Raw genomic sequence first — 16,236 nt, forward strand, 5'->3', positions numbered from 1 at the left:
ACCAGATATATCAAGGCAGTGGAACCGTGACTTGAGCATCCCAAACACATGCTCTATAATGATCCTGGTTTGTGTGTGTGCATCATTATATTGTTCTTGAGTGGATGGGTGTCATCATACACAGCTCCAGCGTGTAGCCAGCATCCCCCACCAGATGGCCATATGGAATGTCCCCCTGGCATATTCCTGGTACAGCTGTGAGCAATGCCAGATGTATGAGTTGTGATAGCTTCCAGGCTGCAAGCACACGCATTAATGATAATGCCCTGGGCATTGCACAGGACCTGGCAGTTGATGGAGTGAAAGGCCTTGCAGTTTAAGTGACCCTACCCTGTTCAACAGGTGGTGCTTTGATGTGGATGCACGTGCAGTCTATGGCACCTAGTACCTCTGTGTAGATTGCTACATGGTGGAAGAGGTGCATATTGCTGGTCCTCTCCTCACAGATGCTGGGGAAGTAAATGTGCTCACCGGCATGTGGTAACATGGCATCCAGGAAGTGGTGGAGTACCCTGGATGCAGATGCCTGTGAGACCCCCATGATGTGCCCAGTAGGTCTTTGGAAAGTACCTGTAACTAGTATTCTTAAGGCTACACATACCTTGGTATCCACTGGGATGGGTTCCCCTCTGTTGACTCTTGCTCTGAGGTGAGGCTGGCACAGATCGATGAGCTGATGAAGTATGTCCCTGTCCACTCTGTAGCACTCTACTATCTCCAGATCATGTAGCCAGTCTGGGGCAGTTGCCAGTATTATCCTCTTCACCACCCTTATCCTGTAGCATATACTGATGTATCAAAGTGACAGCAGCCCCTAACATTTTGTCGGTTAAAATTCCCCTGAGTGTGTACACTAATAGTGCAGAGTTTGTGGAAAAAAAACAGACTGAAAGGTGTTTGCACTGTTTATACTGTTGTTCTGCAGTTGCTGCCTATATGATTGGCTGGCTATGATACATTCTACCTGCCTGTTATTTTATTTCTACTTGATTGCTTTTATTCTGCTATTTCCCTTTTTTTCCCTTCCCATTTTCACCCCTTTTAAGCCACAAGGCGTGCCTTGCAAACCCGGTCCTCAAATGTAAACAGTTCTGCTATTTCCATTTTTTTTGTTTGTTTTGTTTTTGACCTGGTACACACCATGCAAACCCATTTAGCTAAACGTAAACACTTTGAAGCAGAAATGGCCCTCCCCTGGACTTGAACACGCTCTAAATTTTATGGAATAAGTAAATACAGCCTCAGACACACCCCTTGTGTACTTGTGTAGTTGTGCTTAGCTAAGCTCATACAGGAGTTGTGGAGCTCCAATGTGCTTACACCAAGTGTGACACACCCCCTTTTCATGTCAGCTGCTTTTCCAGCATACACCACTGCATTATAGCTCCTACACAGTTAGGTGCAGCCAGAGAATGGTCTCCCAGTTAGTGATTCAGTAAAATGTGCTCATTTGCATACTCCACTGCCTTAGTCCCTGGTTATACAATTACACCACAGCCTTCCTCCTTAGCAATCAGTGCTACCTGTTATTGTTCTGATTCTGCATGCCATACACTATAATGGCAAAATGCAGATTTCACTTAAAATTGTCTTTTTACCTTTTTTTCTTTTTTGGCACAATCCCATTTACGCGCCACTGCCTTATGTTTAAACAGCCGAAATTGGCCAAACAAAAACCTTTGATTTTTATAATTTTGCAACTCTGTTCCATGCCAATGGCCATATTGTTTGTCATTGGCATGCCTAATGATTATAATACATGCTTTACTTTGAGCTATCATGCCTCCCTTTTGTTTTTTGTAGAAATGTACTCTGTTAGTAACCGAATACATTTCTGCACCTCACACTGTTCTTGCACAGCTGCCTCTCTGCTTACTGAATCACTAATTCACCTCATTTACATGGTTTTAACCAGAAAATTAGGTAATTAGCATAATTCAGTGGTGTCCATGCACGAATACTGCTAGCAGGCTTGTGCACACCTCCAGACTTGTTTAGTGGATCTCTCGGTGGCCATATTCCGTGCATGAGCTGCTGCACCATTTCTGTATGGAAAAAAATGGGTTATTGAATCCCAGGGTACATTTAACTAATCTCACTGTATTTTTCTAGCTGACTGAAGAGTTACTGTTCCGTAGTTACTTACTAAAGCAAGGTAAGATGAACATGGATGGGTGTTTTGTCATATCCAAAAACAGAGTGCACTTATCACATCTCCCACTAGTATTCAAATACAATTTCAGTGCTGGCTACAGAATGACATTACATCTGGTCACCTGACTCTGTGGTTCACACACTACCCCCTCACTAGAAACTGAGCCAGGATCTGGCACTGATCTATCACAATATACATGTCAAACTTTAGCTAAGGTTTATTACAGCATCTGGAAACCATAAAACAATTCTAACACTTCCAACCTTCCTGCAGAGACTAACAAGCCATTCTCTGACTGCATTCAGACCTGTGAGATAAAATCTTTATGGCCTAAACCAAGTCATTTAATTTCAGGATGTTTTTCTAAAGGTTAGCTGGGCTGAGTTTATCCTTTCCTTTCCAGTATCTTCTGTTAAAATATATACATTTCATCAGTTGCAACAATACAGTCTGACATACATATATATTTCTTTTTTGTCCATCAGGACCCACTGTTGATACATTTTTAACACAAGCAACTTTACAAATACATTTTAACACAAGCATCTGTACAAATCAGTTTGATATTCAAATGTCAAATAATTATTTACAAAACTCAAGCTACCTCTGCTGGCATATGTTACACATGCACTGCCCTACTCTCTCTCTCACACAGCTGGCACTACCTCATATCATCACAGACTGCCACTTGCATCCTGTATTTTCAGTAGCTGCAATGCAACTAGAGCCTAAAAAGACAACCTGTGTAAAAGTTTGGTCATATTAATCTGAACTGTTATATATGATTAGCTTATATCAATACAATCAATGGTGAGCAGTGACTGCTATCCTCATTAGCAAAGAGAATCTGAAAATTATCAATTGAACAACTTACAGAAAACATTGGAAAGCCTCCATATCTGTAATCATACCAGACAGTACATGGTAAAGAGACATAAACAAGAATAGAGTTTTATTGAGACAGTATTTCTAGTACATGCTTTAATATGCATCATTGAATAACTATCCATAACATAATTAGAAATACATACTACATAGCAATATATGGATAATTTCAGAATCCATAGGTTTCCGTACAGATATCACAAACTGTACCAAGTCAACCACAATATATATATATATATATATATATATATATATATATATATATATATATATATATATATGGAAAATTCATTACTGCATCCTTATGTACTGTTTACTGGTGCTGTTTACAGTTGTCTGTACAAGTTCATATGTGGAAGAAATGCTTGTTAGTCATGCAGATGTACTCAGCTGCATGCATGCAAGTTAATCCCAAGCTCCCTTGTAAGTCACACACATGTTTTATATTGCACACAATTTTCTCTAAATGCATCAATCTAAGCATATACACATTCATTTTTAAGGTGTAATGATAAAATAGGTCTATAAGGAGAGAAACATATTCCCAGCACAGCAATACTAGCAAGTGCAAATTACCTTTGCAGCTACCTGTGACTCAGATATACCTGAAGGTAAGACTAGCTATGTGCACAGAGTTTTTAAGTCCCATTTGCCCCATACATAACTAATGTGGTTCATTAAAATTCAAGGTGTTGGAATAATATTTTAGCACATCCACTTCAGTTCTCAAAATTTGATGCATTAATCAGTAGCTCAGTATAACATACGGTGTTCTGTGAAAATACCCAGTAAGTGTTGTAAAACAGGACCATATGTAGCACAGACTCATTATCTTCCAATGATCTGATACCATACCCTAAGTGCCACATTTAAATTGCGATTTTGATGCATTTACATTCCAGGCCATTGGTACTTGTGAACTGAATGGGACCTCAGTGAGCAATTTATTGACTTATGAACTATCGGTCTTTTCAACATGATCATAGAGATGGCTACTTCCAGGACACTTTGACATGTCTGGGCACCCAGTTGGACTGAGGAGGAGACCAACCAGATGCTGGTATGTATGCTGGAATGGAGCATCACATGACAGCCAGACCATGGAACTTTGTGATGATTGATAACGTGAACCAAATTGTGAGGGAGCATCAACGTCATATTGGAATCAAAAGGACTGGAGTGCAGGTTTGCCAAAGCTACAATAGTCTGCATTGGAGGGATGCCAAGGATCTTTGTTGGAGGGTCACAGAAGTGTGGAGACAGATGGTGGATGGCTACATTACGTATCACAATCCTAAGTATACCTGTGCATTCCTAAGGAAATTTGAGCTATAGCTGTGTCCCATATGCCAGATGTATGCCTTTTAAACCCATTAATTAGGTGTTCTGGCAATTACATCATTTCATTAATCAAGTAGGCAAGCTGAATGTTTTCCTTGTAATTATGGGTTCAGTTCCCATGGGGTTCATTTGTTTAAAGTTGTTTATCCCATACATACTATTACACATTTTAGATGATTCTGTTTCTGTTTTCCAACATATAAGTGCATCATTACACAAAATCAGTAAGTATGGTCATGTATCACTGACGCCTATAGCACTTAGACTGCTGATGACTATGCATTTTTCCATTTTCCATAATATTTTCATAGTATCGCACAGTCAGCTTGTGTATGTGTGAATAGTAGCTCATACAGCCATCCCTTAATCCGTTTTGCCTTACAAAATGCACAGTATTATTAAAATCCTGTTTTTTAAACACTAGACCAATGCAGGTTTGAGTGTCTACTCATATGTCCTACATTGTAAAACTTATTGCTATATGGCAGTTGTGTGGAGCATGAGTTCTTATAGCATTTTGGTGTTGGATGTTTGCATATTCCTCTGCTATCTGCAGGAATATGGATAGACGCACACACAATAGTAGTTATTTAAGAAGGAAGGCATTGTGTTGTGTTGTGTGTTAGCTCAGCCTGTAAAGCAAGAGGCCAATGTTTATATATTGTGGCTAAATGTGGGTTTGAATTCATATAGGGGATAGCTCTCATTAATTTTTTTTCGGTGTGTCTATGTAAAAGTTTTGAAAATGCTTGTATAGTTACCTGCTTGTTAATATTTACAGGTATTTTGCACATGCTTAGAACTATAGTGTTTATTGGTCAGGTTTATATGAATATCTCCATTATCTGTAATGTTCTGCCAACAACAGCTCTTTTACAGCTTTATATCTAAAGCTTTGAACATAGAAGGATAGTTCTGAAAAAATGAATGTGGAATACAATAACACTGACTGAATTTAATGTATAGGTCTGTCATTGTTTAACTGTAATTTAACACCCTTCTTATACTTATATCTGGAGAAAGTCAGATGGACAGATATTCATTTTGACTGTAGTCAGGGACATCAGTGATGCTTTTAACATGTAAGTTCTAATTTGAAAACAGAATATATGAATATATTGTCTGCCCTCCCTCCTTGAATATGTGTTTGAATATGTGATCAACAGGAATGTGTTAAGAGTAGCTATGTGTTACACTGTCTAAGGTATGAAATTTTACAGTTGCGTTTTTGACATGGGACCACTGTGCTGATATGCATTTATGATATCTTTCACAAATGCACAGCATGTTGCATTTTATTTTAACCATCTTGTTAAGTATAAGCCATGATCCTTATTACTACCCCATCCCAGCACATTCATACCTCTGATTTGTTTAACTGCATTTCCTCCATGCACTCTCAGGCACGACAGATTAGCTAGGCAAGTAGGTGTCAGAGTTTGAGCGTGGCCATAGCTAAGAGTTGCAGGTTTGAATATCGGGTCTTCCAATCTGTGTTCATTAGTCTTCCAAATGTGCAAAGGACTGTGTGTGTGAAACATCCAAAACTGTGTATGCTGATCCTGCAATGTTACTCAATTTAAATGTTAGGAAAATAAATATATCCATTCGAACTAAGCACTACGAACACGACATGGAGTAAAAACACACAGTGCTTGTACGTGTACTTCACAATAAGCCTCACGAACAGTCCAAGATAAAATCCATAAACCAATGTTTATTAGAAAAAAACAGTTAAGCGCTTTCATCCCACCATCTATGCTCTGGGACATCATCAGAACTTCTTGTGAAGTACACGTACAAGCACTGTGTGTTTTTACTTCAATTTAAATGTTAGAGAACATGAGCCGATCAACATATTTCAATATTATTTTATATCTAAACAATGTCATTCATACGTGCTTTTTACTTTTTGCAGATGATGACAAGCAGACTAGGAATCGTGCCTTGAGCATCAAGAAGGTACAGAGGTATTTTGATTACTTTTTCAGATTTTTCACCTAGATTAGATTTGATCATTGTTAGAGGATTGTTCTTTTTTTTTTCCATTACCATATTTACTAGTTCTAATGCAGGAATACCCATCATCCATCTGTAAGTTAAGTGCAATAGTCATACAATCCCTGTGATTAGAAATATGAATTTCATAAAAATATGTTTACATCTGAGTTAGTAGCAGACCAGGTTTGCTGAAGGCAATATTTTGAGTCGTACTTTGCAACCTAGAAGACAGACAAGCAGTTATGTGTAACTGTCGCAGTGTTTTTGATTGTAGTTGTGATGGTTTGCATACAAATTAATAGCATTTTGCATGCTGTTTGTAGTGTAGGTGCTAGTGCACTTATATGCCTGAATGCACTGCTCAGTGATTTATTTGTACGTATAGCTTGCTTCTTCATCTACTGAAGAGGTGTCTGCAATCTCAGTTCTCATACTGTTGTTGTGAGATTATCTCTAGCATACACTTCAATTCAACATTGTTATTGCTTCTGCCTTTGATGCTTGGCTTATAAAATGCTTATATCCTGTATTTAGAGAAAAACGTGTACATAGCCATTCCTGTTTGTCATTTCTAACTACCTACATGATCAGCAAAAAATAATCACATTAAGCTGTTTCCATTTTGCAGGGTCATATATAGTGCTTGGTAATAAATGTCTGTAGGGCAGTGACACCTTAGTAGACAGACAGTACTGTTTGCAGGATGTAACCTATATATTTGTATGTCCCAGGTTGTCACTGCATGTTTGATTATCCATTATTTCTAAGGTGTTGTGTTGCATTCCAAAGTTTTGTTGTGGCAGCCAATGATCATGTTACCTTGCTCAGATTTTTTTCATATAGTTTTTATATTTCCCACTGGTTTGACATCTCACTATATCTTCATAATACCAATATGTTAATTGGTGACTGTTCCCATGGCTCATTTTGTGCACCGACACTTGAGTTGCAGTTGACATTCACACAGTAACGTAAATTTCAAGCCACATATACAAGACAGGAAACATAGAAATCTTGACAGTCTGTTGGACAATGTAGTGAGGCATGTATGAAGTATTAACTACTGCAGGTCACAGTTATGTTGTCATGTTCACAGTGTTGTTTTGCAATGTAGACATGTCAGTGTCACATGCGTATTTTCAAATCTCATGATCTGGTTGTGCACATGCTTGTCATGCATAATGGTGGCTGGCAAACAAGTGTTCAGGTAATAATAGGATTTACACTAGTAAGCTGTGTTATGTATGCCATGGCATGGCCTGGAGTAACCTGCTCACAATCTGTGAGGGATACAGTGACCCTGACATGAGCCCATATTAAAATCATACATAATTATAGATAATAGGACTTAGGGAATGTGTTGAGTGTATGAATATCCATCTGCTAGCAGCAATTACTTTTATTTTGCTCCCACCTTCGTTGAAAGTTGGACGTTGAGCTAGCACCTCGGCATTCGTGAAAATCTACTGCCAATCATTAGCGGACCGGAGTTCAGCTGTGGCGACCCCTAACCGGGAAAAGCTGAAAGACAAACAACAACAACCTAATCATTTTAGGCCATATTATCTAAGAATTTGGTTTTAGTGACATCAGCAATGTATGCTGATATACTTTATTCTGATATGCAGACATCACATGTTGACAGCATAGTAGTTAATATTTGTTAAATTTTTGATGTGCACATAAGTTTGTGTGTAATGGCAACCATACATTTCACAGGAGTGTGCAGCCTGATAAATATGTGGTTTCATTGTTATAGTTTTGATTAATGACCTACATCACATATGGTGCTACACTTGACTATGGGCATACCTTATTCCAAGGTTTCATACTGACCTTTTTCTGCCCATGCATTGTGTCACATCATATAACTGCAGATATACATATTGTGTACTTTCTTTCTTGGCTCGTGATTCACTTTGACAGAGCATGGGACCGGTGGATGCTCACCCATCAGATGCCAGAGATGAGCGCATGCCAGACCACTGCCCAAATCCTCCTCTGATGATGATGATGATGGTGACCATGATGAAAACAATGATGACAATGAGGAAGAAGCTGATCCAGTCTGAGCCATCATCCCTGCTGTACCTCAGAGGAAATGCCATCCAGCACCACCACAAGACAATTATCAGGAAGAAATCCAGGAGGCGATGACTGATGTCTCTAGGACACAGTTGAGAGACATCATAGGGAATTTTCCCAGGGTATGGCATGCGGCACTCATTCAGGGAAATAACCTATGAGATCATTGTGATGTTCATTCCCATCAGGGTGGGCCCCCTGTACTGTAAGTATTGTCTGTGTGATCCACATGCTGCCACCATGATGTTTGCCATATAAATGATGGGACTGTTTATGCACACTTGTGTATGCATAGTATTTTTATGTGATACATGGCCAAATATATGTTGCAAATGTCATGTGACATTTAGCATTATGTTGCAATGGGTGCATGAAACACATTACCATGTTAGACATTTAGTCAACATGTTGCTATTAATGAGTTTCTGCACTTGATGCATACATTGCTCCATGTGGGCAGGTGTGGTACTCATTACATGTGCGTGTATGTGCGTGTGTATGTGTGTACTCCTATTCATGCAGTGCAGTATATTGTGGTTATGGCCAATGTACTGTGCCCTTGTATGTCACAGGTATGCATTTTGCAGCTAAATGCTGCTCCTGCAGCAACAGTTCCATTGTATACATGGGTTGCTGTGTCATGTCTGTTCAGCAGCAGGACATGTCCTTGTCCCTTGTATGACACTTGTCATGCTGCCACACTGGCATACTGGATTTGTGTGTGACATGCATTGGCAATGACGGTGCCATGTTGTATCATATAAATGTGTCTGCTATATATGAGCATTCCTACTTCACTGAATGCATAGACCACCACTGTACCATTCCTGTAGATACCCTGGTACTGCTGATTTATAAAGTAACATTAAAGTATGCCTTTTTTGTCCTGCATCACATACCTTTTTCACATAAATTCACATATTTCATCAAATGCTGTACATATGCACTGATTTATGTACATGTATCTGCACATATCACATTGTACCTTAGGACTGGGAACAGTCATTGAGTTAATTTTAATGTGCTGTGATGTTATTCACAGCAGTGTCCTTTGTTCAATAATACTAATGGTTAATGATATATATAATACCACAGGTGTTTATTTCACATGTTGTTTTACATTAGCATGACAGTATATATGTGGATGTGACACACACTAACCCATGCCAGATGATTGCTCAATACTGTGTGGTGTGTGTGTGTGTGTGTGTGTGTGTGTGTGTGTGTGTGTGTGTGTGTGTGTGTGTGTGTGTGTGTGTGTGTGTGATTTATACATGACCATTTTTGTGGATGTTGGTAATGCAGTTTCCCCACGTGACATACATTGGCAATTCGATTCAAAGTCATTTGGGTGGGCTTTGACACCCACCATGAGGTGTATACATGCATTTGCAATATTTACCCTTACACAGTGTTGTCCTGCTTTATCATTTGCCTATGTAGATCTGATGCCATGTAAACCTTGATGTGGACCCATATTGTCCACCTTCTTTTCACCTTTTAGTTATGACATACATCATGTACATACGCATGGTATACGTTTACCTTCATTGGAATACTCATCCATTTTCCTGTAGTTGTTTTGTTACAAGGTTAACTAGTGCCAACCCTATGGGCATTATGCAGGACATATTCACACAATTCACTGGCTATTGGTTGCAATACATCCTTATTTTTGTTATACTTATATGCAACATATTAACCAGTGTAATTTGTTCAACTTCCTGTGTACAACCTGATCGTTGTTATATAGCATTAATCACAGATTTCAGAACATATACTATTACATGTCAGAACATATACTATTACATGTCATTGGTGTGTGCATGTGTATTGACATTGCTTTCCAGTAATTTCTTGTTAGGTCAATGAAGGTCACACTTATACTTCAACACCTGGGTGTTTCCTTTGACATGGCCATTGTCTCTGACATATACATTGTATTACACAGCTATTTGGGTTGTGTACACTTAATTGTGTAAGTAGCAGCCACTTTGCTGCTTTTCTTTGGTACTGCTGTTTGGCACTCTGCTTGGCTGTTTTCTTTCCCATGCATGGTCAGAGGTTTTATTATGTCCTCTGCTGGTATTCTCCAGCATTCCATGGTCTGCATTTGTTCATCTGCAATGTTGCTTGGCTTACACTTGCACTGCTGACAGACTACTTGGGTATTATATTATTTATCCAGTATGTACTGTGACCCCTATTTATTATCCTACAACACACATATGCCATTAGTCATTCACATCCAAGCATGAATGCTACATAGTATGTATTTCTTCATTTTGCCATGGCAGGTGTGAGTCCCTACCCTGTTTTTCACCTTTCTATTTCCCATGTTGTACAGTATTCTGTCTGTGTGCCTTAACTTTCCTGACTATTTCAAACCTTTGTTTGTCATGTCTTGTGATATTTGTTATTTGTGTATTCCTGACTATTTCAAACCTTTGTGTGTCATGTCTTGTGATATTTGTTATTTGTGTATACCTGCTGTGTTGCCATTCTCTTCCTCTTTCCCTATCTCTTCTTTTCGTTCTGTTCTCCAAAAAAAAAAACGTGGCCTATTTCCACCAAAAAAGAATAGAAAAATATCCATGCCCCTCTGACTGCCCTCAGATTTTCTTATTCCAACATACCTCATTTGTCCCTCTTCTTCACCCATACTCCACCTCTGCTTTTCTGTCTCACTGTTTCCTGGGTATGTGCATTACCTATGTTCCCTACACATGTTCCACACCCATGGTTAGCCACTGTTAGCTGTGGCAATGTGGCCATGATTGCTCTTTGCTTTTATTATTTTTTTATTAGAAATTTTACAGATTCTATCAGAATGCCTAACTTCAAGCAAGTATATTTTATTAGCATGTGACTTACAGAGACAGCTGTCTCTGGGCTTACTGGAGAGAGATTGCCGAGGATATGTATTACTTAAAAATGTCATGCAGCTTAGATTGGGATAATATACTTTCTGTAACTTTGTTAATGTACGTCAGGCTTTATGAGGCCGTTTTAATGAGCTGTGACTGCTACAAAGTGCACTGCTGCTGCTGCTCGACTCTGTTATGCACCCAGATATTTTCAGTTCACTCAAGCATATTTACATATTACAGGCTTAGTAACAACTTTTACAATGATATTGACAAAATGCACCAGATTCTGCAAATTGTACAAAATCCAGCCCTTTGTTTATTGAAACATATAAGTACATAATTTCAGGGATATAACCACATTTTCTTTTGCTCATGATTTATTTGAATATTAGTAAATCACGCTATAGATTAAATCTTCTGTAATGTCTGTTATGCTTCTTTTATCTTATATTGTTTAATTACATTACTCAACCCTTTAGTCATTCTGTGTTGATCTGTAATGTATCTACTGCACTGTGTTACTGTCTCGTTGCAGGTGAGTACTGTAATCATACTGTCGATGATTGCCTTTGAGCTTATTATCTTTGGCCTTCACTATAAATGGGTTCTGTTAAATGGGAATTTTTCCTACATTTAAATAAATAAATAGTGCCAGAATTACATGATTACTATTAGTCAGATATTAACAGAATTATAAACAATACTGTCCACATTTGCTACATAATAGTTTGATAATTACCTCACTGGGATAGGGATATGAAAGGTGACTCAAAAAAAGCTATGTGATTAGATCTATTGAAACAGCAAATCAATCACCAAACACATTATTCCGTGGGGACAAGTTCCTCACCACCTTGTTATGTAAGCTACACTTCTTCACTAATATTTTCACAGGTTGCTAAAACTCCATCCCTACCAAGGTTGTAGAACTTATAAATTGCTTTTTGGTACAGAACTGCCTTTTGGCCAGCAAACATCTATTTCAAGCATATATTATTTTGTACACTCAACCGGTATGTACTTCCACAATTTTTACCTACTTTCTTTGACAAATGTAGCTATACACATCAAAATAACATAATTTTATGACACAGTCTAATGTGTTAAATTAAAACAGTATGAGCAGTACAGTTTCTTGCCCAAATCTGCAGAGTAATATGCATGATATCTGATGGAGGTCAGTACTGGAGGAATAGTCATTTATCTGTGGTACACCAGCCTTGGAGTCAATTATATCAATTAGAGGATGAATAAGGAGAAGCTATCTGGATGGGAAATTATAGCAATAACCCACGCCTGGGTGTGGGTAATGCTAAATTTACCCACGGTTGGCGTGGTTTGGTCCCGAGGGCGAAGCCCGAGGGACCAAACAAAGACAACCGTGGGTAAATTTAGCATTACCCACACCAAGAAGTGGTTATTGCTATATATGACATTATTTAAGAAAAGAAACTATTACTTTTCTTAAATAATGGCATAGTATAATGCCTGTTTACTGCCCTTCCGCAGATGTCTGGCATCCGCGGCAGTTCTGATGTACTGCGCCTGCGCAGTACATCAGAGCTGTGAGCAAACAGCGGAGAAAGCAAGATCTCCGTTGCTTTTGTTAGTGTTATAGCTATGTTAAATGAGTTTAACATAGCGAGACAGTTTTAAAATAAGCAACGGACATCTCCGTTGCTTATTTTAACTGTCTCGCTATGTTAAACTCATTTAACATAGCGAACTAAAAGCAACGGAGATCTTGCTTTCTCCGTTAAACACTGTTCGGTATGTTAAATGGGTTTAACATGCGAGACAGCTTTAAAATAAGCAACGGAGATCTCCGTTGCTTATTTTAAAGCTGTCTCGCTATGTTAAACCCATTTAACATAGCGAGACAGTGTTTTAAAAAACCGAGTTATACTAGTGGAAAAAAGTCCGGGTGACCGGACCTTTTTCCATTAGTATAACTCGATTTACAACGGGCACGCTGGCCAATCAGCGTGCACGTTTTGGGGGGATCATGGTATAATAAGTAAGTTTGCCTTCAGTGAAAACTAATTTTCAAATTCTGTAGCAAACACCGCTGCTCAGTAAAGTAGAATTCAAAAATGTGATATTTACTACCGTGATATGGCACTAACTACTATGCAATATATTAATTATTTTATTTATTCGCCCTACTTAAGAAAATCCTTCAGGGATTCACTTTTTAAAGAGACAGACTGAATGCCAACAAGAAAGAGAAGTGCAGCAACTAAAGAAAAGGTCTTAACTAACTGATTTCCACAACAAACCTACACCGTAGTCATTTGGTATATGAGTAATAGGACTGTTAAAATGCTGAGATGAGACATCAAGTGTCAGTGTCTTCATACAGCCTTCTTTGAATGTGTTTTGTTTACATTCAGCAATCACATTATTTTTAAGAGCAGACATGACAACGTACGCCTTGTGGCACATCCATATGTTCAGTTGCATTTGAGTAGACCTAGCATCTCAGTGCCACTGGGTTGTTTTTTTCATACATGAGACTTATGGACACTATACACATACATGACCTTAGATAAGCCCAAAACTAGACTTTTACTGATGTCAGGAAGTTTAAACTGCCAGTAAATTATTGAACTTGGCATACTTTTTCTGAAATTGTGAAGTCTCATAATTTTTTTAAACAGAAGCAATATGGATACTAAAACATGCTTCTCTGATTTGGCCAGTGTGTGCAGTACCATATAAGACTGGAGTGCAGAAATCAGGGGCAGTGTTGTTGGTGATAGAGAACAGATGCCCCACCTAGCTGATATTACTGTATTATGAAAAGCACTAGAAGGACCCAACAGCTCAAAACCCTTCTTTATAGTCTCATAATTTCTATTAAGCTGTAGGCTCCAATGTCATAGAGTAGACATTCAGACCAAACTAAGTATTTAAAGACTTGTGATTCTATTGAGTTATATTAACTTACTTGCCCCGTCAAACCGTTCTATAATTTCAGAATACTGTGGCTGATAAACCTTGATCTAAAAGTGGTTCTTCATTTTGCTGTTTGAAAGGTACATTTTTTTTCCAATGAGGAGTTCACCCTAATTACAAGAACTCACTATTGATCAAAAGTTGTTGCTTCATCATTAAATGCTTGCTATACTAGGCACAGTCTGATACATAACCAGTGATAACTGATAGAAAATAAGTTAAGTTTAGCTAAATGGTCCTGATGTGTGATTGTCCTGCACTCCACAATTCGTTTAGTAATTTTTCCTTGAACACTTTTTAATATGCAGAGGTCATGTCTTGAATTTATCGAATCAATGAGATATATTCAGTAATAGGTCTAATATACATTCTGAATAATTTCAATAGGACAGCAACAGATCAGGTCAAACAGTTTCTCAGATATGGCCCATGATATCCACGGCTTTTGCTTAATAGCATTTTTTAAATGCTAAGCAGAATTTAAATTTAAATATATATGTATTTATATATATATATATATATATATATATATATATATATATATATATATACACACACACACACACACACACACACACACACACACACACACTCACACACACACACACACACACATACATACATCTAATCTATATATATATATATATATATATGTGTGTGTGTGTATATATATGTGTATATATATATATATATATATATATATATATATATATATATATGTGTGTGTGTGTGTATATATACGTCAAGGTCTGAAATGACCAAAACACATAACACTACTCTTGGATTGTTATAAAGACTCATTTTATTTAACCATTCAAATGGCTTAGATATATACTAATCGAAAGCTAAATATTCTGATAATGATGTTAAAAATGCTCTACTTTTAATGTCATCAGCATACTTAGACTGTCAAAAAATGTTACTAATAGGCAAAAATTAAAATACAAAGTTGAACAGTATAGTACCTATAATGGACCCCTGTGGGTCACTAATAACAATCTTTGACTGTTTTGAAATGTGGCCCTGAATTTTTAAAACATTAATATCTGTGTCTAAGACGAAACCTAATCCATTTAATCCTATAAGGATTTATATCATGGTTTTCCAAGGAAGTAGTTATTGTTACATGAGGATTACTATCAAAAGCTTTTGATAAATCTAAATATACAACTCCATATTGAGACAATTACCTAACATCACCAACAGTTTCATAAAATCTAATCACATTGGAAAAAAAATAGGTCTTTCCCTAATAAAACCATGTTGTTTAAGACCAACAAGTGCTAGTCCATTCTCATGGATGTTTAGAAATGATAATAAACTCCTCATAAAACACTTGCCAATAAGTGGTATTAGATTTATTAGATGACATGTATCACACACACTGACCCCACAGAGATAGTGAATTTGCTAGTGGATAGGTTTGATGAAAATGTCACTCCTTTATCCCCTCCTAACTTACAACAAACCTTCACCCAAACTTTCACCCCTACCTTATATATCCAAAGAACAGGTCTTCAAAGCCCTGTCCAAGGCAAAGAGCATGGCCGCTATGGGACCAGAAAACATCCCAGGCTATCTTCTAAACAGGCTAAAACATGAACTAGCATCACTACTAAGTACCTTTTCAATCATAGCCTAACCACTGCGGACTGGAGAACAGCTACAGTTATTCCCCTCCACAAAGGTGGCCTAGCAATAGGACTGAGGAATTACAGACCCATAAGCCTGACCAGCCTCATCTGTACAGCCATGGAACATATTATTATGGGCCTCCTAAATAAATTCAGCTTCATCAAGGGGAGATCCTGCATGCTAAATCTGGTGAATTTCTTTGAAAGTGTGACAAGGGCCATTAATGAGGGCAAATATCACCTTGACACAATCCTGCATTCAGGCATTACCAATAAACTTCACAAACTGAATTTAAAACCCTTTGTT

Source organism: Protopterus annectens, chromosome 10.part0 (genome assembly GCF_019279795.1).
Source record: "Protopterus annectens isolate FY-2018-M chromosome 10.part0, PAN1.0, whole genome shotgun sequence".
Classification (NCBI taxonomy): domain Eukaryota; kingdom Metazoa; phylum Chordata; order Ceratodontiformes; family Protopteridae; genus Protopterus; species Protopterus annectens.